General features: G+C 42.6%; 1 long non-coding RNA gene across 1 annotated transcript; it reads left to right on the top strand.

Annotated features, from left to right (window-relative positions):
* Positions 1 to 22,410: 22,410 nt before the first annotated feature.
* LOC135109395 (uncharacterized) lies at positions 22,411 to 24,997 on the top strand. Its single transcript, XR_010272684.1, has 2 exons — positions 22,411 to 22,846; positions 24,786 to 24,997. It is a non-coding gene; the product is annotated as an uncharacterized LOC135109395 (long non-coding RNA).
* Positions 24,998 to 26,414: the final 1,417 nt, after the last annotated feature.

Below are 26,414 nucleotides of genomic sequence, written 5' to 3'. Positions count from 1 at the left end.
TATAAATGAAGACGGGAAGAAATGAAGGCAGGGAGAGAACATAAAAGAGGAAAAAGGGAAGGGAAGAAGAATATTCAGGAAGAGGTGAAAAAAAAAATAAATAAAATAGAGGCCGAAGGAAAAATGAAGATAGAGGAAAAGAGGGAAAAAAAGTGTGGAAAGATGAGGGATAGAGATTAAAAGGTGAAATAAAGAAATAGTAGTAGAAATATGGATGGAGGGAGAGGAGGAGAGAGCGTAGAGAATATAAGAAGAATGTGATGAGAGAGAATAAAAGATAAATATGTGGGAGAGAAGAAGCAGGTCATTCCCTCACTTCTTACTTGTAGGATTAGTAATTGATAAAGGTAAACCACAAGTATAAAGTCATCAACGGGTGTACTGTAGCTGAGTTACCTCCCTCTTACCGGTAGAGTGAGTAATTAGACAAAATAAGAAAAAATGCAGGTGTTGGGATTGATCAACATGTCATGCATATAAAATTACTTAAGTGTGGAATAATTAATTGATATACCTGAGGAACAGACACATGTTAAATCATAGGAACAGAATACTCAACAACAACAACAACAAAAAACGAAAAAAATAAGGAAAATTATGAAAACCCTTGCCAAAAAAAAAAAATAAATAAATAAATAAATAAAAAAATAAAATTCTTACCAGTAAAACAAGACAGGTTATTAAATACTAGTTATCATAGATGTGAATACAGGTAATCTCTCTGACCTGTAACCTTATTGAGGTCATCTGTCACGTTGAGGTTCACCACCAGTATGAGGAGGGGGGCTGTGTGGCCACCTGGCGACGGTACTGCCCCTGGTCACCTGCGAGGGTGTATTACCATCTGTCAACGCCGCCACCTCTTGCCATGTTTCCGCACCTGAGAGTACCTGTGTGGCAAACAAGGCGTGATTAGTGAGCTTGTTCCTGCGCGCTGCTTCCTCCTTACCCTCCCTCTTCCTGCCACTGCTACCTCTACACCTCCCACTGCTCTCCTCTACGCCCTCCCTTCCCCACTGTTCTCTCCGGGTGCTGTCACTTGGTGCTGGGCGGATGGTACTCAGGCCATATACACCTCATGTCACCTGATCACCGCTTACTCTTATTATTATTATTATGGATCATCGTCATCGTTGTCGTTATCATGAAAGGTTTACACTATTGTTATTATTATTAATAATAGTAGTAGTAGTAGTAGTAGTAGTAGTAGTAGTAGTAGTAGTAGTAGTAGTAGTAGTAGTAGTAGCAATAGTGTTAGTAGTAGTAAAAGCATTAGTAAATTTGTTACCATTGTTATTAGTAATCATTGTCATCATTGTCAATATGATAAAAAAAAAACGTTATTATTATTATTATTATTATTATTATTATTATTATTATTTATTAATATTATTATTATTATTATTATTATTATTATTATTATTATTATTATTATTATTATTATTATTACTATTATTGTTATTATTATATTATTATTATTATTATTATTATTATTATTATTATTATTATTATTATTATTATTATTATTATCATCTTTATTATTATTATTATTATTATTATTATTATCATCTTTATTATTATTATAATTATTATTATTATCATTATTATTATTATTATTATTATTACCGCCACTACCATTACTACCATCGCGAGAGGTGGCGCGGGTAAATCCCTGATTGGCGGCAGATCAAAGTGTTGGTGGTGGTGACTGGGCGCGTGAGGAGCCACCATTATCACCGATCGTCATTAAGCACCGAGTTGTTTGGTGGTGGAAATTAGCACAGTGGGTCCTTCTTCTCTTACCTCTTCCACGTCACCACTCAGAACAAGTTAATTTTAAACGAGGACGCCGAGAAGAAAATAAAAAAAATTTTGATTCCAGCTTGTCGCACGCACCATTCTTGGGTATTTGTCACCATTTTATCAGTGACCTGTCTGTCTGTCTGTCTGTATGTATGTATGTATGTATGTATATACCGTATGTCTCTGTCTCTCTCTCTCAGCTTTATTGTTTGGTCGTACGTGTGTGTGTGTGTGTGTGTGTGTGTGTCTGTGTGTGTGTGTGTGTGTGTGTGTGTGTGTGTGTGTGTGTGTGTGTGTCTTACCCTTCCCCCCCTTCTCTCGCTCTCTCTCTCTCTCTCTCTCTCTCTCTCTCTCTCTCTCTCTCTCTCTCTCTCTCTCTCTCTCTCTCTCTCTCTCCCCATCGTGGACCAAGCTGCCACGTGTGCTGGCTTACAAAATATATCGGGAAGGAAGAAATTGGGACTAATACAGACGCGACGTAGGGAGAGAGAGAATTTAATCACGAATAGCAGGAATAACACAAGTTGGCTGAGCAGAGGAAAGTAATGGTTGGGTTGGCGGGAATCGTGAAGTCAGAGAAAGAAAATGAACTGAATGGAAATCTCTTAAAAGTGTTACGTGTATGAGGAATGGTGGAATGGTGAAGGTTGTGAGTAGTAGTGTAATGTTCACTTGATTTAGTGGGTGTGTAGGTAAAAAAATATTATCGAGGTAGTGATGGAATGATGGAGATGTTTATGATGGTGATGGCAGAGGAATGGTAGACTGATAGATGTTTGCAGGTTGTGAAAGGTATTGTGAAATGTTCATGTAATTTGCAGGATATGCAAGTAAAAGAATAGATGAGGTAGTGATGGAGTGATCGTGTTGATGATGATGATGATGAGGAACATAAGCAAGAATTATCACTGTATTCTTCCACAGTGATGGTGGTGGTGGTTGTGGTGAGGAAGAGAGGTGAGAATTATTATTAATCTCCCTCTGTGACGGTGGTGGTGGTGGTGGTGGTGGTGGTAGTGTTCGTGAGGAATATAGGCAAGAATCACTGCTATTTTTCCCTATGATGGTGGTGACTGTGATGATCATGAGGAAGATCAATGAGTCACTATCATCCTCCCATACAACTCCACTAGGAGTCAAAGAAATTTAAGAACATTTTCCGCCCTCCTCAGGCTACCTTTGTGTTTCAGTCTGGATAGATGATGGTAAGGAAGATCTTTTGTTACGTAAGAGGTACACTGGCCAGGGCCAACAAAAACTGAGAGGAAAAAATAAATAAATAAATAAAAATCAGGAATCACTATCATTATCTTCTATTATTTCAGTAGAGGACGAAGGCATCTAAGAAAGTTCTCTACCTCCCTTCTTTGGTTTCCTATCTACTTCAGTCCACCGCAAGATGGACCGATGATAATAGGGAAGATAATTAAGAAACACTCTCATTATCTTCTGTGATTCCACTAAAGGATAAACTGAATCTAAGGATATTTTCCTCTCCTTTTCATTGGTTATCGTCTACTTCAATGCACACCGCCACCGAGAGATAACAGGAACATAAATAATAACTGAAAAAAAAAAATTATAAAGATATCTAAGAACATCTATTATCTACTCATTTTTTTAATTTTTCTTTTATTTATTTATTTTTGTTATTTACTTTAGTCCATACCAAACAACATCATAGATAACAAGAACATTAATATTTAGTGAAAACAATGACTTCTTCTCCGGTGCACACTAAGCTACACTGCACATAACAAGAACACAAGAAACAATTAGAGAAAGAAAAACAACATTCTTGACAGAGAACAAAGACGAAAACAATGATTCACTAATCCACAAAATTCATCGGATTTGAGCTTCAAAAACACGCTGACTAGAGACAGGAGGAAAAAAAAAAAAAAAAAAAATATATATATATATATATATATATATATATATATATATATATATATATATATATATATATATATATATATATATATATATATATATATATATATATATATATTACCTGAAGTGACTTATGATAACTCACTGAGCAAATTAAAGTGAATTGGAGTGAATAGAGAGAGAGAGAGAGGAAGAGTTAGAGAGAGAGAGAGAGAGAGAGAGAGAGAGAGAGAGAGAGAGAGAGAGAGAGAGAGAGAGAGAGAGAATGTCAGGGTGTAATTAATCTTTTGTCCATCTCTCTCACTTCCTTTGTCATTATGGTTTGTATCACTGTCACTTGCTGTTGATTTATGTAAGTGGCGATCGTTCTCAGAACTCCGTGTCTTCCAGTGGCTCCCTATTATTCATAAGTCTTCATCTGATAGGAAATGTGGAGTGTCGGTTTGATTGCTTGCTTGTCTCAGTGGTTGTTGGGGCTCGTGATGGTTGTGGTGGTGGTGGTAGCGGTAGTGGTCGTGCAGCCTCTGGTGTTTAGGGAGGTGCATCAGACCTACGTCATCTTTGGGGCACAAGGGGAACAGACTGTTAAGCTCGTGCTCCGATAAGCGTCTCTTCACGTGTTTGTGCTTCTGCTGGAGTAACTTGCGCGTCAAGCTTTGATAAGTTTCATTCGCAACAGACAAGTATTTTCTCAACCTGTTTTTGCTCATGATATTTAATTTTACTTTGACCTCCACGCGGCTGTCCCGATTTTCTTTTTCCTTACAAAAGAACTTGTATTCATCGTCGATACCGTGAACGAGGCGCTCCACGTACTCTTGAAGCTTCTCACAAACAGGGCCGTGGCAGGGAAAGGGCGACTCCTGTCCTTGCATTGTAGCCACAGTCTGTAAAAACTGCAACACGGGAATCATGTCTGAGTGACTTTGCGACTCCCCTCCATTTTCCCGCTGTGCCTTTGCGAGGACGTGTTCATTCAGGTACTGGAGGCGGCGGATGGGGAGCTGGTCCAAGAACCTGACAATCTTGACTAAGAGTCGCCGTTTCTTACGTCGCCTGAGCTTGAAAGATTTCTTCACACGACACTTTGTGCTTCCGCGTCAAACTGTAAAGAAGGGTCTCTTTCTCTGCCATGAGGAAGTCGTTAAGGGAGGTCTTCTGCCGCGTGAAAGACTGCCACGCTGCGGTGTCCTGTGTTCCAAGGCGCAGGCCTGGGAACCGCTTGATGGCCTGGGCACGCCGCCACACCTTGAATATCGCGAAATTCCTTCGGCAAGCTGTTTTCATGAAATAGCGGCGAATGTTTCTGCTGACATTCTTTTCCATAAACTGTTCAAGAATTTCTTCCTTCTCTTGAATGGAATGTGTTGAAAGATTGACTTTGGGGAACAAAGGAGCTCATCAGCAGTGGAATTCTTGACTGTAAATTCTTTCTTTGAGTGGGCAGACAGAGACCATTTCTGCATCCACAGAGTGCGGCTCACATCCTGACATCGCCCCCACGCCGCCTTCTCGTCCCCCTCCTCTTCGCTACCGTCACTGAATTCGCCGGCCAGTCTGTTAAGCAGCCTGAAGTCCACCTCCTTCTCTGGTGATGTCTGGCTTTTCTTTGCTATATTCTCATCACTAGCACCGCCGCACTCACCGTCTTCACTCTGACTGTACTCCTCGCCATCTGAGGGATACTCAGTGGGACTCAAGCGGGCCTCACTCTCAGCGTCACTGTCGTCCTTCTCATCCCAGGAAGCGCCATCCGTTTCACACTCATCATCCTCCACGTCTGAGAGGTGGCAGTGCATGCTCTCGTTGTCGGGAACTCAAGGCTGGCGAGTGATTTGTCGCCAGGGATGTAATACTCGTCATCGTCGTTTTCTTCGCTGCTTGAGTTACCGTCTTGGCCCTCCACTCCAGGCACACTTCCTTCAAAGCGGTCATTCTGATGGGTGAGAGTTTGTGGTAGTCTGAGCGCGTACTCCACCGTCATCTTGCCGCTTTAAATCGCTTCCTTGGTGTTCAGCAGAGACTGTTGGGCCTGTGCGTGAAGCGTGACAGCGCTGCTGAAAACCTCTCCACCATCTTTATCTCTTGAATTGCCATCTTCCTTTTACTGTTTTCATGTTAATTATCTGACCGTTTCTCTTCGTTTTTATGAACTTCGTCAGATTCTTTGCCTTTGCTTTCATTGACGCTTCCTGCTTCCATCTTTTTTTGTTGGTATTTCCCATTTTATTTATTTTTTATTTTTTTGTGGTAATTTGCTGTTTCATCCTGTCGTGTATTTTTTTTTTTTTTTTCGTTCGAGTTACTTAAATTACTCTCTCTCTCTCTCTCTCTCTCTCTCTCTCTCTCTCTCTCTCTCTCTCTCTCTCTCTCTCTCTCTCTCTCTCTCTCTCTCTCTCTCTCTCTCTCTCTCTCTCTCTCTCTCTCTCTCTCTCTCTCTCTCTCTCTCTCTCTCTCTCTCTCTCTCAAACACTCTTTCCTGAATAATCTATATGTTAACTTTCCTCTTTGTTATGAATAATATTGGATTTTCTTTCCTCTCCTGGATAGACAGACAGATAGATAGATACATAGATAGATACGTTAAGCTGACCCGACTTAACCAGTGTCTAGGACGGCTAGGATACAAATCATGATAGTTAAGAAAACGTCTCCGCCAGTTTTTCTCACCCCCCCAGCTGCTAACTCTGTACAAGGGCCTTATCCGTCCATGTATGGAGTATGCTTCACATGTCTGGGGGGGTTCCACTCATACTGCTCTTCTAGACAGGGTGGAATCAAAAGCTTTTCGTCTCATCAACTCTTCTCCTCTAACTGACTGTCTTCAGCCCCTCTCTCACCGCCGCAGTGTTGCATATCTAGCTGTCTTCTACCGTTATTTTCATGCCAACTGCTCTTCTGATCTTGCTAACTGCATGCCTCCCCTCCTTCCGCGGCCTCGCTGCACAAGACTTTCTTCTTTCTCTCACCCCTATTCTGTCCACCTCTCTAATGCAAGAGTTAACCAGTATTCTCAATCATTCATCCATTTCTCTGGTAAACTCTGGAACTCCCTGCCTGCTTCTGTATTTCTACCTTCCTATGACTTGAATTCCTTCAAGAGGGAGGTTTCAAGACACGTATTCATCAATTTTTGACTACTGCTTTGACCCTTTTATGGGACTGGGATTTCAGTGGGCATTTTTTTTTTATTGGATTTTTGTTGCCCTTGGCCAGTATTCTTCCTACATAAAAAAAAAAAAAAAAGATGAGCGAGCACTCTATGAGCAGACACACAGCATTGCGTGAATTCAGTTTAGTCGTTCATGTGTTGGTCGAGAGTGTAGCCTTCTTATCAGCATTGCCTGGTGTTCCTCTTAGTCTGTTTCTGTTGGTTATACTCTTTTAGTGTCTTTCCCTCTTCTTCCACATTTAACACACTATTGTCTTAGTCTCTTTCACTTTTTTTTTTTCCAGTAAATAGGACTTCATCAATTACACTATCTTCTTCCTCTGTATATTGTCTTTGTAACTATCAATTTTATTGCGATCTGCATAAGCTGGACACTAAGAAAGTCGGGGTGTGCACGCTTGCCGCATTCCCTATCGCCCCATCACAAAGACACCGCACATTTGTTGTCACGGTCTAAAATGGCTGAGTCCGAGCAGGAAAGCCACGACGTCACAGCCTCAAGAGAACATCACGATACGCAGTAGTGCTTACTGGTGCATACAAAACATTCACATTTATTAGAAGTAAAGTATATATTGTACATCGTCATATTTGTTCATTTTACGAATACTAAATCTTACATTAATTCCCCTTCCCCGCAAAAAAAAAAAAAAAGTAGATAAGGCTTGTAATTACGGAGGATGTGTTTTAGAGGGAATACAGGGATATTCTACGTAAAGGTAGTAGCAGTAGTAGTAGTAGTAGTAGTGGCAGCAGCAGCAGCACCAGCAGCAGGAGTAATGACGATAATAATAATAATATTAATAATAATAACAATAACAGATAAAACATTATTTCGAGCAAAGTTTTCATGCTCGTCATTCTCACAAAAGAGCTGACATATCCTCACTATTACCACTGCATCACCGTCTTCTGCCGCTCTCTCCGCCTCCAGTTAGTGAGGGAGTGAGCAGAGTGACCCTTCAGGCACCACGGGACAGGAGCACCGTTGGGAAGATTAGTGTTTTTATGCTATATTTGTTACTGCGCCACATCTGTACCCTTTTTTTCTACATGTCAAAAAACCTGCCATTTTTCCTTGCTAATGATGATAATGAGGATGATGATATGATGATGATGATAGCGATGATAAAGAGGAGGAGGCAAAGGAGGGGTAGGAGGAGTAAGGGCATTATAAAAGTGTAAGTTATAGCAGGAGGAGGAGGAGGAGGGCAAGAAGGAGAGAAATCATGAAAAAAAAGGCAAAAATAAAGAATCAAAGGAGGAGGAAGGGAAAAGATAAGGAGAAAGAGAGAGAGAGAGAGAGAGAGAGAGAGAGAGAGAGAGAGAGAGAGAGAGAGAGAGAGAGAGAGAGAGAGAGAGAGAGAGAGAGAGAGAGAGAGAGAGAGAATAAAAAGGAAAGGAGAAAAAGGATGATAGGAATGTGAAAGCGAGGTAAAGGAAGAAAGATGAAAGGAAGATGAGGAGGATAAAGAAGAGGAAGAGAAGGAAGAGGAAAAAAAAAAGGAAAAGGAGATAAGAAGAGTATTTTCCATGATAAGTCCCGCACCTTCTCCCTGATGAATGATCCGCCCTTCTTACCCCGAACTGTCCCCTTTGCTTCTGTCTGTCTGTTTATCCATCTATCTGTCTTTATGTTATGTCTATTTGTCTGTTTGTCTGTCTATCTCTCAGCTTGTCTATATATGTTTGTCTCTGTCCCTTGGTCTGTCTCTCTGTCTTTCTGTCTGTTTGTCTGTCTGTCTCTGTCACTCCGTCTCTCTCTCTCTCTCTCTCTCTCTCTCTCTCTCTCTCTCTCTCTCTCTCTCTCTCTCTCTCTCTCTCTCTCTCTCTCTCTCTCTCTCTCTCTCTCCTTCCTCCCTGCCTCTCTCCGCATCCATCTTTCCCAAAATGAAATAACTCGTATCATAGCACGTATAAACTAACACACACACACACACACACACACACACTCCTTTATCCATTCCATACTCTCATCGTCTCCTGCCTCGCAATGGTCTCTTTCTGCGCCTCTTCCTCACACATTTGCCTCCTCCTTTGTCCTTGCGGTGTGTTCGGGTCCGAGTACTTCCTGGGGAACTGGCGTGCTTGAGGGCAGGTGTAAGAACCCACTCTCTTTTCACGTGTTTGCAGGAGTATGAAAAGAGGATGAGGGTAGCGGATGAATGTGTGTGTGTGTGTGTGTGTGTGTGTGTGTGTGTGTGTGTGTGTGTGTGTGTGTGTGTGTGTGTGTGTGTGTGTGTGTGCGCGCGCGCGTGCGTGCATACGCACCGCGCGCCCCTTTAATGAGTTTTTTGTGTGTGATCTCAAATTCAGCCCAGATTTAATAAAATGTGTTTACGTAACACTTTTTAATGAGGTTGTTAATAAAGTAAGAGTTGTTATGCATATAACAAGAATTTACTTTACATGTTGAGAGTTTTGTTTATAAATCATTCATCACACTGTCATCGTCACTGCCAGACCGTTAGTGGCGGCAGAGTGTCAGGCACTAGTGCAGTAGTTCCCAACCCAAGAGGGGAAAATATAGGACCCACAAGCTGAGGCACAGACTGCCATGTATTGGACTTCACGCAGCTTGTTGCAGATTGTACGGTTTCTTATTGCTTTCTAGATATGCAAACTTTTCATGTCCAGCTCAAAAACTTTACAGTTACCTACAAGGATAAGAATGAATTAGAAGAGTAGGTTTTCCAGTATCTAGCCTTTGAAATGTTCAGAGGTGGCTGTTGAACGAAAGAAAAAGTGCCAGAGCAGACCAGTGTGTGAGCAAAGACCCGCGTGGCATAAGCACTGGAAAGAATGACCATGATCGCCGCTCCGTGACTGATCTGGTTTTGACGGCGTGACTCCGTTTAATATCTATAGTCTGCGTCGCCAGTAACACACTCCTGCACTTTCCTCCTTGCTTAGTTATGTTTCTCTACCTGTATCTTTGTAACAGTCTCCTTTACTCCCTGCCTTTATCTTTCTCCAGTATCTTTGCAACACACTTACACGGCTTGTCTGTATCCCACTCCTTGGCTTTGTTCTTCTCACTGTATCTTTAGAATACACTCTCCGCTTCTTGCCTGTATCTTCGTCTCTGGTATGCTGTGTTATAATTGTATCTCTGGAAGATTCCTATGCCATCAGTCTGTATCTCACTGTATCTTAGTAAGGCATTTCTCACTTCTTGCCTGTATGTTTTGTTCCTCTAACTGTTTCTCTGAAACATACTCCTTCAATCCCTTTCTGTGTCTCCTCCCCTGGACGCGTTCGTATCCCTGTACCACGAAGCTCACGGTCTTTCCTCTCACCACATGACTAAGATATTCGGCTTCATTGCTCAAGTCTTCCCTTACGGTCGTCTTGCGTTAACATTACTTCGATACCCCCACGTCACGGCCCTAAATCACTGTTATATATAGCTCCACCACCTCCCTCCCACATTTTTTACTGTAGGCAGGTGGAAAGAGACAAATAGACAGGGCTGGGCAGGGTGAGGGAGGCACACGTGTAGGTAAAGACAGGAGATGTTAGAACATCGGGACACGAGTCAATAAATACACACACATTACCATATTCACCAGGTGTTTTGTTCCCCGCAGCCACGCGTCTCCTCCCCGACCAGTCTTCGCCCCTGGAGTTCTCGGCGCCCCGCTACTGTGACGCCCTGCCCGAGGACAGCCCCTTGGCGGCCGTGGTAGGCACCCTCACCGCCACACACACGCATGGTGAGTACCACTTGAACATAGATTTTATCATTCATATATATATATATATATATATATATATATATATATATATATATATATATATATATATATATATATATATATATATATATATATATATATATATATATATATATATATATATATATATATATATATATTATGTAGGAGGGACACCGGCCAAGGGCAACAAAAAATCCCCTACCCTCCCTCCCCCCCAAAAAAAAGCCCACTGAGATGCCGGTCCCTGAACAGGCTCCCTGAACAGGGTCCCTGAACAGCCTCCCTGAACAGGGTCCCTGAACAGGGTCCGTGAACAGGGGCCCTGAACAGGCTCCCTGAACAGGGTCCGAAGCGGTAGTCAAAAATTGAAGGATAACTAATTCTCTTTTTTTTTTTTTTTGAGCGGCAAGAGCCCCGAGGAGCTTCTTCATGAGAAGTATTGAAAGTACGACTCTTCAAGGCTACCGTCCCTCTATCTACGGACGCTACATCGACGATATTTTTGTCAGAGTAAAGGACATGTAAGAACTACTAAACTTCAAGCAACGCCTCACCTGCTCTTCTGGCCTCAATTTTACATTTGAAGAAGCTACTTAAGGCCGTCTTCCCTTCCTTGATGTCCTAGTCTTCGCCTGCAACTCTGGTTTCAAGACAACAGTTTACGTGACAGAAACCAACAAAGGACTCTGCCTCAACGGTAACAGCGAGTGCCCAGAACGCTACCTTCGCTCCACGATCAGCGCTTACATCCGTCGAGCACTTTCCCACTGCTCTTCGTGGAAAAGCCTCCATTGAGAACTGGAAAGGGTCAGCCAGATCCTCGTCAACAACGGGTACAGAAACAGCGACATCATCGCAGCAATAAATCGTGCCGTAGACAAGTGGTACTGCCAGCCAGAGAAAAACACCACAGGTACCACAGGTAGAGAAAATATCAAGTTATACTACAGAAGCTTCATGTCACAAGACTACAAGGCAGAAGAAAGAATAATAAAAGACATTATCTACAGAAACGTCAAACCTGTAGATCCAGAAAAAAAAAAAACGACTCCAGCTCACCATCTACTACAAAAGCATGAAAACATCAAATCTACTAATCAGGAATCGACCCACGCAGACAAGGACAGCTTTGCAGCAAGACAATTTTAGACAACGAAAGAGACCTACGCCGACTACTGTTCTTAGAAGCCATCTACATTACAAGTTCAGAAACGTCCGTCAACATACAAGCACGGAATTTTCAAGTCCTTCCCATCCTGAAATGCAGAACACGGAAAAACCCTTCGCCCCCGATCAGCCAATGAGAACTCACGCCTACCTGCTCTGGACAAGCCGCCGATTTACCAATTAGAAGCCACGCTAGTTACCCTCACGGAATATAAGGAGGTCTACATGTTGCCTTGCCTCACTTCGCCCGAAGATGTTCCCTTGGCAGGAACGAAACGTCGCATTCAACAGTTTAACTTTTGACAGCTCCTCGGGGCTCTTGCCGCTTAAAATAGAGAATTAGTTAGATAAATAGGAAAAACACAGCAGAAGCTGAACAATGCAGAAGTTGCAGTCGCTTACAATCTCGTATGCCTAAAAGAGAATCTATTACTTGGTTACACCAATACACACACACACACACACACACACACACACACACACACACACACACATACATATATATATATATATATATATATATATATATATATATATATATATATATATATATATATATATATATATATATATATATATATATATATATATATATATATATATGTATATATATATATATATATATATATATATATATATATATATATATATATATATATATATATATATATATATATATATATATATATATATATATATATATATATATATATATATATATATATATATATATATATATATGTATGTATGTATTGGTGTAACCAGGAAATAGATTCTCTTTTAGGCATACGAGGTTGTAAGCGACTGCAACTTCTGCATGTGTGTGTGTGTGTGTGTGTGTGTGTATGTGTGTGTGTGTGTGTGTGTGTGTGTGTGTGTGTGTGTGTGTGTGTGTGTGTGTGTGTGTCATCTACTGCTGCTGCCGCTACTACTACTACTACTACTACTACTATTACCACAGAGAGAGAGAGAGAGAGAGAGAGAGAGAGAGAGAGAGAGAGAGAGAGAGAGAGAGAGAGAGAGAGAGAGAGAGAGAGAGATTGAAGCGCTGATGGGTAATAACACTCAAAAAAAGAGAAAGTTACACTGTCTGGAAAGTTTCATCGTTTCCCATGATTCTGGCGTGGCGCCTGTGTTAGTGAGGGAGGTGTGGATCCTGTCCCGTGGTGATGTGATGGTGGTAGTAGTACTAGTAGTAGTAGTAGTAGTAGTAGTATTAGTTGTAGTAATAATGGTGGTTGTGGTGATGGTGGTAGTAGTAACAGTAGTAGTAGTAGTAGTAATACTAGTAGTGGTAGTAGTAGTGGTAGTAGTGGTAGTAGTAGTACTAGTAGTAGTACTATTAGTAGTGATAGTACTAGTAGCAGCAGCAGCAGCAGCAGCAGCAGCAGTAGTAGTAGTAGTAGTAGTAGTAGTAGTAGTAGTAAAAATAATAGCAGCAGCAGCAACAGCAGTAGTAGTAGTAGTAGTAGTAGTAGTAGTAGTAGAAGTAGTAGTAGTAACAGCAATAGTAATAGTAGCAGCACAATTGAATTATGCGTATGCATATGTGAGACAGGAAGCATTCATCCAAGCGCACATGCTGCTAAGTGGCCTTGAGTGCCGCGGACGCTGCCCTCGTCACTCCCTTGTGTCTCCCACCCTGGGAGACACAAGAACCACCCTGGGAGACAAGAACCACCCTGGGAGACACAAGAACCACCCTGGGAGACACAAGAACCACCCTGGGTAGGAGGAGGCAGTAGACACCTGCCGAAACGATAATTACTCCCAGTGAGGTCTAAAGCACTGTTCAGGGGGTGCTGTGAACTTATCATTAAACCCAGCTGTGACCTCACTGAACGTTTGCCTTTGTGTCTCACAACACAAGGGGGTAGTCACAGCCTGCCCTCTAAAGACAACTCTCTTCCTCCACACAAAACTACAAGCACCTAATAACACACACACCTTTCACTCAAAAAATTTTAAAATCATGGCGACTCCTACACCAGCCTCGGAGTCCCCATCTGGGGAGGGGACCATAAATGTCCCCAGGTCGGACTGCCTTTCCGTCGACGACCGTAAGTGTCTTGACACCCCCCTCAACTTTTTCTTCATTAACTTCTGCAACATTCGCGGTCTAAGATCTAATTTTCAATCTGTAGAACACCACCTCTCCTCTTCTAAACCTCATCTTCTTTTCCTCACTGAAACTCAGGTGTCTGAGGCAACTGACAGTAGCCCCTTTTCTGTTCCCTCCTACTTTCTCTATCCTCATTTTCGATCCAAAGCTGGATGCTGCGTTTATGTGCGCAATGACTTAACCTGCTCTCGTGCCCACGCTCTTGAATCTTCCGAGTTTTCCACCATCTGGCTTCGACTACAGAGTCATTCTCATACTAAATTTATCTGTGCTGTATACCTCTCTCCTAACTCCTCTGACTATAAGAAATTCTTTGACTACTTAACTTCCAAAGTGGAGCACATTCTGACCCTCTTCCCTTTTGCAGAGATCTCCATTCTTGGAGACTTCAATGTTCACCACCAGCTTTGGCTTTCCTCTCCCTTCACTGACCATCCTGGTGAACTAGCCTACAACTTTGCTATCCTCCATGACCTAGAGCAATTGGTGCAACACCCTACTCGTATTCCTGACCGTCTTGGAGATACGCCCAACATTCTTGACCTTTTCCTGACCTCTAATCCTTCTGCTTATGCTGTTACCCTTTCTTCTCCGTTGGGCTCCTCCGATCACAATCTCATATCTTTATCTTGTCCTATCACTCCAATCCCTCCTCAGGATCCCCCTAAGCGAAGGTGCCTCTGGCGTTTTGCCTCTGCTAGTTGGGGGGACCTGAGGCGGTATTTTGCTGATTTTCCTTGGAATGACTACTGCTTCCGTGTCAGAGACCCGTCTTTGTGTGCTGAGCGCATAACAGAGGTGATAGTGTCTGACATGGAGGCGTACATTCCTCACTCTTTTTCTCGTCCTAAACCTTCTAAACCTTGGTTTAACACAGCTTGTTCTCGTGCTATACATGATAGAGAGGTGGCCCACAAAAGGTACTTAAGCCTTCCTTCACCAGAATCTCATGCACTTTATATTTCTGCCCGGAACCATGCCAAGTCTGTTCTCCAACTAGCCAAAAACTCCTTCATTAACAGAAAATGTCAAAACCTTTCAAGATCTAACTCCCCTCGTGATTTCTGGCATCTAGCCAAAAATATCTCCAATAACTTTGCTTCTTCTTCTTTCCCTCCTCTACTTCAACCAGATGGCACCACTGCTATCACATCTATTTCTAAAGCTGAACTCTTTGCTCAAACCTTTGCTAAAAACTCTACCTTGGACGATTCTGGGCTTGTTCCTCCCTCTCCACCCTCTGACTACTTCATGCCTCGTATTAAAATTCTTCGTAATGATGTTTTCCATGCCCTCGCTGGCCTAAACCCTCAGAAGGCTTATGGACCTGATGGGGTCCCTCCTATTGTTCTCCGAAACTGTGCCTCCGTGCTTGCACCTTGCCTAGTCAAACTCTTTCAGCTCTGTCTGTCAACATCTACCTTTCCTTCTTGCTGGAAGTTTGCCTACATTCAACCTGTTCCTAAAAAGGGTGACCGCTCTAATCCCTCAAACTACCGTCCTATTGCTTTAATTTCCTGCTTATCTAAAGTTTTTGAATCTATCCTCAACAGGAAGATTCTTAAACATCTATCACTTCACAACCTTCTATCTGATCGCCAGTATGGGTTCCGTCAAGGACGCTCTACTGGTGATCTTCTGGCTTTCCTTACTGAGTCTTGGTCATCCTCTTTTAGAGACTTTGGTGAAACTTTTGCTGTTGCCTTGGACATATCAAAAGCCTTTGATAGAGTCTGGCACAAAGCTTTGATTTCCAAACTACCCTCCTACGGTTTCTATCCTTCTCTCTGTAACTTCATCTCAAGTTTCCTTTCTGACCGTTCTATTGCTGCTGTGGTAGACGGTCACTGTTCTTCTCCTAAATCTATTAACTGTGGTGTTCCTCAGGGTTCTGTCCTGTCACCCACTCTCTTCTTATTATTCATTAATGATCTTCTAAACCAAAGTTCTTGTCCTATCCACTCCTATGCTGATGATACCACCCTGCACTTTTCCACGTCTTTTCATAGACGTCCAACCCTTCAGGAGGTAAACATATCACGCAGGGAAGCCACAGAACGCCTGACTTCTGATCTTTCTAAAATTTCTGATTGGGGCAGAGCAAACTTGGTATTGTTCAATGCCTCAAAAACTCAATTCCTCCATCTATCAACTCGACACAATCTTCCAGACAACTATCCCCTCTTCTTCAATGACACTCAACTGTCCCCCTCTTCTACACTGAACATCCTCGGTCTGTCCTTTACTTATAATCTGAACTGGAAACTTCACATCTCATCTCTAGCTAAAACGGCTTCTATGAAGTTAGGTGTTCTGAGACGTCTCCGCCAGTTTTTCTCACCCCCCCAGCTGCTAACTCTGTACAAGGGCCTTATCCGTCCATGTATGGAGTATGCTTCACATGTCTGGGGGGGTTCCACTCATACTGCTGTTCTAGACAGGGTGGAATCAAAAGCTTTTCGTCTCATCAACTCCTCTCCTCTAACTGACTGTCTTCAGCCTCTCTCTCACCGCCGCAATGTTGCATCTCTTGCTGTCTTCTACCGCTATTTTCATGCTAACTGCTCTTCTGATCTTGCTAACTGCATGCCTCCCCTCCTTCCGCGGCCTCGCTGCACAAGACTTTCTTCTTTCTCTCACTCCTATTCTGTCCACCTCTCTAACGCAAGAGTTAACCAGTATTCTCAATCATTCATCCCTTTCTCTGGTAAACTCTGGAACTCCTTGCCTGCTTCTGTATTTCCACCTTCCTATGACTTGAATTCCTTCAAGAGGGAGGTTTCAAGACACTTATCCACCAATTTTTGACCACTGCTTTGACCCTTTTAGGGACTGGCATTTCAGTGGGCATTTTTTTTATTAGATTTTTGTTGCCCTTGGCCAGTATCCTTCCTACATAAAAAAAAAAAAAAAAAAAAGAACCACCCTGGGAGACACAAGAACCACCCTGGGAGACACAAGAACCACCCTGGGAGACAAGAACCACCCTGGGAGACACAAGAACCACCCTGGGAGACACAAGAATCACCCTGGGAGACAAAAGAAGCACCCTGGAAGATGAGCACAACAAAAAGACAACAAAACGAAGCAGAAAGTAAGGAAGGACAACAAGAAACGAAGACTTGAACCACAAACATCAATTACGAAGACGATAAGAATCTACCACAAAGCGATGAGAGACAAGAAGAGATTATCTAAGGAAGAAAACAAGATCGAGGTGCTCATCACAAGACTGGTAGATTGGCAAACCGAATTACTAGATTATCACAGGAGAGGACGGAAAAAAAAAAAATCACACGTGGTTGTTACAAAGCTTATACATATTTTGCGCTTAGATTATTGTGAAAGTAAAAAAAAATCGTGCAATGACTCAAGCAATGTATTACGTTTCGCAAAGGTAAGCAAGTAGGAGGAGCAAAGATGGGGAAGTGAAGCTTGAGCCACCCGTACCGAAATGAGGAAAATTGTTCACTCCACACCTCGGTCCGCCCCAGCCACCTTGCTCTGTTATGCTGTCTGGCTGTGAGAAGCTGTCCACGGGCGTCCACGTGAAGCGAAGAAAAAATAAATAAATAAATAAAAATAAAAGAAAATATAAAGAAAAAAAAAGTATGAGAGTCTGCCCACAAGAAAAAATGGAAAAAAAAGTAAATATGAAAAATTAAGAAAATAATGGAAGTAGGAAAGAAAAGCACAAGAAGAATGCTATCACGGAAGTGGGAAAAGAAGAAGAGGAAGAATGAGAAAATGACGATGACGCTGATGATGATGATGATGAGGAGGAGGAGGAGGAGGAGGAGAAGGAGGAGGAGGAGGAGAAAAAGAAAAAGAAGTAGGAAGAAAATGACGATAAAAAAAAAACATGCAAATAGATATTATATAAAACAAAAAGAAAAAGATGAGGGAGAAGAAAATACGTGAAAGAATAAGAGGAGTAAAAGAGGAAAATGAAGAGGAAGGACGGAAAGCAAGAAAGGAGGAAGGAAGGAGCAATACCACTCACTCTCATTCAGCTTCTCAACTCTAGACAAAGCACACAGTCTTCCAACACTACTGCAGCCACAGCTCAGTATTCAGAAACGCTCCCTCTTTCACCACGATTATTTTTTAAGGCCGCAGAGATGAGTAGCCGTATTCTCAAGGGTGTTCCTGCTGTTAATAATGTAAAAATCTCATCAACCTATCATTAGAACCAGAAAAACACCCTTGAAGACCCGTATAACTTCAAGTAGTATAATGTTTCGAGTGTAGTGGAGGTGTGGTGCAGAAGTTTTTCAGAATATGGTTCATTGTTCGAATTTACACCGCCAGCCGAGCCGTGGCACATGTTTCCTTAGCCATTAAGCACTCTGAGACATTTCCTCTTCCTCTACAGCTGCCTCCAAAACATTATACGGACCAGAAATTGCAAAATCTAGTTTTTTTTTTTCATCGCCCTTTTTCTTGTAAGTGCTTATAAAGATTTCATACATTGTTCATAGCGTTGTGATTACTGTTACCTATCGCGGTGAGAGCGTGAAGGCGTCATGGCGAGTGTGTGGAGTTAGCCAGACTTAACGCAGAGTGTAACCTGGGGAGGAGGAAGAGGGGGAGTACAAAGGAATACAAAGGAAAGTCAAACACCAACAAATCTTAAAGTCCTTGCAAGACGGAGGAAGAAGAAGAGGAGGAGGAGGAGGAAGACTAGAAGAGGGAATGAGAAATGAAGGAGCAAGTAATGGAGACAGGGAGGAAGAAAAGGAGGAGAGGAAAGAAAAAAAGGTGATGATGATGGTGGTGGTGGTGATGGTGGTGGTGGTGATGATGATGATGATGATTACGAAGAGGAAGATTAGGAGGAGGAGGAGGAAGCGGAAAGAACAGAAACTAAAAGATGATAAAGTGAAAGAAGTTTGAAAAGAAAGTAAAAAAAGTAAAAGAGGAGTAACATGAAGAGGAGAAGGAGGAAGAGAAGGCGGAGAAGGAGGAGGAGGAGGAGGAGGAGGAAGAGGAAGAGAAAGAAGAAGAAGAAGAAGAAGAAGAAGAAGAAGAAGAAGAATATTAAACGTAAAGAAAGTCGAGGAGGAATAAAAGGTGGAGAAGGAAGCAAGAGAAGATGTGGATGAGCAGGAGGAGAAGGAAGAGGAAGAGGAGGAGAAGGAGGAGGAGGAGGACAAACAAACAGCAGAGTACTCAGGATCTTGTGTGGCCATTTGGGAACTAATTATAGATAACTACTTGATGCAGAGATAGGATAATGCAGCAGGAGAAGGAGGAGCAGGGGGAGGAGCAGGAGGCGGAGGAGGAAGAAAAAGAGAAAGAAGAGGAGGGGAAGGAGGGAGACGAGGAACATAACCAAAAACCCATGGAGAGAAGAAATAATAGAATCAGGAAACAAAAATTTGACGAGAGCACAGTAAAGAGAATATATATATATATATATATATATATATATATATATATATATATATATATATATATATATATATATATATATATATATATATATATATATATATATATATATATATATATATATATATATATATATATATATATATATATATATATATATATATATATATATATATATATATATATATACAAAGAACAAAACCCCACCTCGAATTGAAAGTGTAAAAGAAAAGAAATGAAAGAAATATATAAAAGAAAGGAAACTGATGAGATAAAACAAGAAGATGATGAAAAAAAGAGAGAAAGAGACAGAAAAGCAAAATCTATGAAAAAAAAGGACGAGAACGACATGAACGAGAGAAAACACGAAAAGAGGAAAAGGAAGAGAAAAAAGATAAGGAAAACTGAAAAAAAAAGGCTGGAGTGAATGGAGGGTGTACGAGAAGGAGGATAAAAGCAGTAGCAGCAGCAGCAGCAGCAGGCTCAGTAATGTATAAAAGAAAGGTTCCAGGGCGTGACGCTAATCTGGACCACCCTGGATTTGCCCCCTGAGCTGGAAAGAGGCGGGCCAGGCGTGAGAGCCAGCCACCACCCTGCAGTCACCAGCCACCACCCACCTGCCACCAGCCACGACGGGAAAGAGTGTACATATTGGAAACACACTCTCCTTAGACGTAGGTGAAGAGGGGATCTGACAGAAGTCTTTAAGTGGTATGAAAAATATAACAGAGGTGACAAACAAAATCCTCAGGGTAAAAAATAACGTGGTTCAAGCTTGACAAAGTTAGATTTAAATATGGAACGACTTCCGCCTCGCCATGCTGAAGTTTGAATGGTTTCGGTACCGCGTGTTTTCTGGTGATGAACTCGTTACCTGGAGAGACCACTGATTTGTGAATGCCGTCTGTCCATGCCAAGTCTTTAATGTAATGGCTATTTCCTAGACAAAAGGCACGTGCCCCTACGAGGACAATCTGAAACAACAACAAGAGAGGCAAGAAGTAACGGATTCAAGCTTGGTAAAGTTAGATTTAAAAGAGTGCAATGTAGAAACTAGTTCTCCGATAGAGTGTTAGGTTAATAGAATAGGTTCAGATTCGTAGAGTTGAGTCATTAGGGAGATTTAAAAAAAAAAAAAAATTAGACATTTATGGGAGGACGTAACAGATCGGAATAGGCAGGCAAGTTTCATACACAGGAGCTGCCACGTGTACTGGAAGGCCTGGTGGATTCTTGCGGCTTCTCTTATGTCCTTTTGTTGTTGAACCAGGAATGCTTATCTACTCCCCATTACTACTGGTAAACTTTGTGTGGGGGGAACGGGATACAAAAAGAACAAGGCTTCCTCCACCTGCCCATCCTTTCACCCACCACCACCACCACCACCGTAGGACTGATATTACATTGTGAACAGCAACATTTGGAAGGGAATACACTTTGTCAGAGCAGTTCTTTCACGTGGTGTGTGTGTGTGTGTGTGTGTGTGTGTGTGTGTGTGTGTGTGTGTGTGTGTGTGTGTGTGTGTCCTTGTCTGTCTGTCTCGTCATGTTACTTCCTCACCGTTCACACAATATTAATTCTGTCCATAAATTTTTACCTTCCCTCTTCCCCTTCCGTCCCCACCACTTCCTCCTCCTCTTTCTCATTCTACTCCTCCTCTGCACAATATCTTTAAGCCTCCAGTCCTCCAATCTTTCCTCCACCACTTCCTTCCCTTCTCAGTCTTTCCTTTCCGCTCAAACTCACCGCCTCTTAACCCTTTCACAAATCACAGCACTGAACCGACAAGAAAGAAAAAAAAAAAAAAATAGACTTTCCAGTGCCTAGCCAGTACTACAACGTTCAGTGGGTATGAAACTAAAGGAGTGGTTTCCAAGGAGGTTTAGCGGCAAGGAAAGTACCAAGGAGCAGTGAAATGTTAAGACTACAGCCTCCATCCAACGCTCACCGCCACCTTCTCTCCGTGTCACCGCATCCTCTCCTTACCCAGTATAACGTTCAGAGGTGGCTGTGGCAGTAAAGAAAGGTTTTCAGGGAGGTTTGGGATTAGGGAAAGAGACCAATAACAGTATAAGCGGTATTTAAGACTAAAGCTTCTACCCAACGCTCACTGCCGCCTTCTCTCTCGCCAGTGTAACCTTCAGAAGTGACTGTGGAACTAAAAACGTGCGTCCACAGGGGTTAGGGTAGAGGGTAAATGCATTAGAGCAGTGAAAGGATCTTGAGACTACAGCTGATACCCACCCCTCACCGCCACCTTCTTTCTCTCGCCAGGCGCTGATATCAAGTACAGCATCACGGGCGGCAACATTGGGGGCCTCTTCACCATCGACCAGCGCTCTGGTACCGTTGCGCTGGCCGCCGCCCTGGACCACGAGCTCACTCATCAGGTAGGGGCGCCACGCGGGGTGAATCAGTGCAGTTCGCCCAGAGTGGAGTTGTTGAAATCAATTGTTGTTGTGTCGTTAAATCTATCAAGCAATTAATCAGTCAGGTATAAATATTTGCGGATCAGAAACTGGACTTGTACGAAGCGGGTACCACACTACACCACACCACCACACTGCCATACTCACAACTCGCTCTACCTCACCGCAGAACTTTACAACGACTAATTAATTACCAGTTTATCAAGTCCGTTTTCGTTACTGCGTTAAGCGAGGAGTTTGCAGTGGTGTGTGGTGATGGTGTGTGGTGGTGGTGGTGTTCGTGTGCAAGGGAGATGGTGGTGTTGTCAGTAGCCACATTTATCTCTACACGTAACATCTCGGCTTTCTTTCTTTTTGTTATCATTATTTCCCTTCCCAATGACCGTTTATCTACATGTCCCTCCCTGTTTAAACACCCCCTTTCACTAATAACTATATGTTAGTCTCATGTTGTAGTATTGTCTATTCCTAGTATTATTTTCTTTTCCTCCTTTCTTTGTTTCCTTCTCTTCCCCGCCTTGTGTTTCTCTCACTAACCTGTCTTCATTCTGTGTGTGTGTGTGTGTGTCTGTGTGTGTTTCTTTTCCAAAACTTGTTTTTGTGTCAGAATCTTTTTCAAACCATCTTGTCTTCTTTGCTTTCTTGCTTTATCTTTTTTTTTTTCTCTCCAGCTTAAATGATTTTTTTTCCAGTATGTGTGTGTGTGTGTGTGTGTGTGTGTGTGTGTGTGTGTGTGTGTGTGTGTGTGCGTGTGTGTGTGTGTGTGTGTGTGTGTGTGTGTGTGTGTGTGATTTTCTATCCGTTCATGTGTCTGTATATCTATCTGTGCATGTTTGTATTTACGTACATGTGTGCATGTACGAGTACATATATATGGTCCCTCATCTGTGTGTCTGCCTGTCTGTCTGCCATCTCTGTCTCTCGCTCTCTCTTCCGTCTCTCCTCCCTTTCCTCACCTCACCACACCTCATCGCCTCGCCAGCACCAGTTGGAGGTCACGGCGGAGGCAGGAGGAGCTGCAGCCCGCGCCCAGCTGGTGGTGCAGGTCGGGGACGTCAATGACAACGCCCCTGAGTTCGTACGTCCCGCCCCGCGCATCACGGTTATTGAGGAGGATGACAGGGACTTGCCCGCCACTATTGCCAGAGTGAGTACTGGCTGACTTTCTAATAACAGACTTCATAGCCACTATTGCCAGGGTAAGTATTGGCTAACTTTCTCCTCACACTTGCTCGCTACTGTTACTAAGGTGAATTTTGAACAGACTTCAGGAAAGACACAAGAGGCAAGACTAAGTTTGTACGGACACGTCATTAAGAGCGATGGAAAAAGCGATGAGAAGGTGCTCTAGATATGATAGTACAAGGAAAAGACAGAGAGGAAGAAACAAGGTAAGGTGGAAAGATTGTGTAGCAGCGAACATGAGGGAGAAGGGTCTGGATACTGACAGGGTAGCGACACAGGCAGGTGGTGGCGGCTCATGAGAAACACCGACCGCGTATAAAGATTGGATGATAGAGGTGACGAAGAAGACTCTCGCCACCGTCACTGGAGTAAATGCTGGCAAACTCTCTAATAGCAGACACTCCCGTCACGATCGCTACAGTACTGGCTAAATTTCTAAAGACACACTTGCTCGCCACCATCCCCTCAGTGAATATTGGCTAATTCATTGTGATAGACTCGTTCAGCACCACCGCCACAGTAAATGTAAGGGAAACTTTTCTGTATAACTAATGAGAGATAACAATACAGCATCAGTGGTTAAGGGGTGGCTGAGGTTGAAGACATTTTAACGATTAATGCTTTCACAGCCAGACAGTTTTTTTTTCCATAATGACTTGCAACCTTTAAGACATTTTTTACGTACTAAGGTTTTTTAATTAGTTTTGTCGTCTGAAGAAGATAAACTCATAAAACTAACTTCCTGTTCTTTTTTTGTGTCCATGCAAACGATTCTTTGCAGTGCCCTGAATGCTAATAAAGGCCGATCATAGATAGAACAGGACAGATATTAGATGGACAGTTAAGGAAACAGAACAGAAAACAGATGGACAGAGCAGAACAGAGCAAATCATAGATGGACAGAACAAAACAGATCACATATGGATAGAGCAGAACAGATCACAAAAGTACGTAGAGAACAGAATATAATAGTCAGACAAAGCAGAACACATACTGGATGGACAAGAAAAGGTAGCTTACGTATTGCAAGACACGGTGAGGCAGACAGGGATGTCATAGAAGCCAGGAAAGATTTAACGGACTAGTCCTACACCTGGAACAGTACATGCATAACCCAGAATACGTAGACACAGATGTGAGCCGCAAACACAACACCCCGGGCACAATGAAAGGTCCACAGTTTCTCCCCTGGGGCAGGATGGTCACAAGTCTAAAGGTCTAAAGATCCCTTAGATCGCTTAAGGGCAATGCTCAAAGCGTAAAGGTCCCTTACGATCAGCGACAAAGATCTTTTTGATAAGGGTTGCTTCGGGACCACCATCAAGCTCCCTTTCATCAACTCCATTCAACTTAAGAGTCGGCATTATTTGCGTCTTTATCATTATTTCTTCTGGCCTTCAACACTAATTCCATTGTGGCAGAAGTGCTTTCAGGCATGAAACTACATGAAATATGTCAGTCTCCATAACAAGTGCATGATAAGACTGGCGGGATGGAGTTATTTGCGATAGATGAACTTAGCTGTGCTCTAAGACGGAGAGAGAGAGAGAGAGAGAGAGAGAGAGAGAGAGAGAGAGAGAGAGAGAGAGAGAGAGAGAGAGAGAGAGAGAGAGAGAGAGAGAGAGAGAGAATATACAGTACGTCAGTGATGACCATTTGTTTCGTTATGTAGACTCACATGAAGAAATTGCGCAGTTGTGCCACATCCTGCGCGACTGACTCGTAAGTCCAGTGCTCCTCCAACTACACCACAAGTGTTAATTGCTCCAAGGTTCTATTCGTGGCCTTTTGCCAAGTGTTGTTGGTAATACCACGAGTGTGCACCAGTCGTGTCACCAGGAAGTACTGAGAGGGTTTAAGATGCCTTGTGCAATACTAAAACTAAGGACTCTGTATATTAGGAGGACGAACCACTCCAATGGACGAGCTGGTCGTCACGCGAAGGCAGCACCGCCAAGCAACCATAGGGATAGAGGACTCAGCCGCCGCAATGAAGAACGTGGAGAGAGAAGCGATTTGTCCACTCACGCAGCTTTATATTAACATATATGTTGCCAAGATAGGTATTCGATCATGCTCAATTTACTGTTTAAATAATTCCAAATGAAATAATGACATGTTCTTTATTTGCCTTCCTAAGGATCCTGAGAGGTGAGGTAACTTTTGCAGACTCGGAAGTTCCTCCTTACTTTGTGTGATGAGATCATAATGTATCTGAGGTTTGTGTCACTGGTAGTGTACTGGGTTATTCAGGTAGCAGGTTATTCAGGTAGCAGGTTATGTATCAGCCTAATGGTTACATGGCATTGTGACAGCTGCTCATGGTCATCCCTTGAATCCACCTCATAAGTCTTCATGTGGTGTGAAGGTGGTTGCATTGTGGAACTACCTGCCACTGTGAGTCAGCCTCCCCTGTCATGTCATCACTAATTTCTACTCTGCACTAATATCTTAGCATTACGTTTAAGTATTAATATAAACATCTTACAGATAGTAGATTTAGGCGAAGGTATGGTTTCCAAACATGATCATCCACATGAATGCTGACAGTCTTATATTTTGTCCAAAGCCCCAATGCCATTACTTACGACTTATGACCCAGCCTTGTGATTAAGCCTAGCAAGCAAGCAAGCTTGGGTTTTCTTTGTGACTTAAATGTGTAAGAATTAATAATTATTAAAAAGCAAATAACCTTAATTTAAGAATGTTTTTTTTTTTTCCTTCACACACATGACGTGTGTGAAGGAAACTCTTCTGGAGACCAACAATACGGCCGTCTTATCATGCACTCCTGCCGCATTGGAAGGCCAGAAGAAATAATGATAAAGACGCAAATAATGCCGACTTATAAGTTAAATGGAGTTTATGAATGGGAGCTTGATGGTGTTCCCGAAACAACCTTTTTTTTTTTTTTTTTTTTGTTATGTAAGAAGGACACTGGCCAAGGGCAACAAATATCAATAAAAAAAAATGCCCACTGAAATGCCAGTCCCGTAAAAGGGTCAAGGCAGTGGTCAAAAATAGGTGGATAAGTGTCTTGAAACCTCCCTCTTGAAGGAATTCAAGTCATAGGAAGGTGAAAATACAGAAGCAGGCAGGGAGTTCCAGAGTTTACCAGAGAAGGGGATGAATGATTGAGAATACTGGTTAACTCTTGCGTTAGAGAGGTGGACAGAATAGGGGTGAGAGAAAGAAGAAAGTCTTGTGCAGCGAGGCCGCGGAAGGAGGGGAGGCATGCAGTTAGCAAGATCAGAAGAGCAGTTAGCATGAAAATAGCGGTAGAAAATAGCGGTAGACAGCTAGATATGCAACATTGCGGCAGTGAGAGAGAGGCTGAAGACAGTCAGTTAGAGGAGAGGAGTTGATGAGACGAAAAGCTTTTGATTCCACCCTGTCTAGAAGAGCAGTATGAGTGGAACCCCCCCAGACATGTGAAGCATACTCCATACATGGACGGATAAGGCCCTTGTACAGAGTTATCAGCTGGGGGTGTGAGAAAAACTGGCAGAGACGTCTCAGAACACCTAACT

The sequence above is a fragment of the Scylla paramamosain genome, chromosome 18 (assembly GCF_035594125.1).
Source record: "Scylla paramamosain isolate STU-SP2022 chromosome 18, ASM3559412v1, whole genome shotgun sequence".
In the NCBI taxonomy this organism is placed as follows: domain Eukaryota; kingdom Metazoa; phylum Arthropoda; class Malacostraca; order Decapoda; family Portunidae; genus Scylla; species Scylla paramamosain.
Note: the sequence above shows the minus strand (reverse complement) of the source record. Positions and strands in the feature narration are given on the sequence as shown.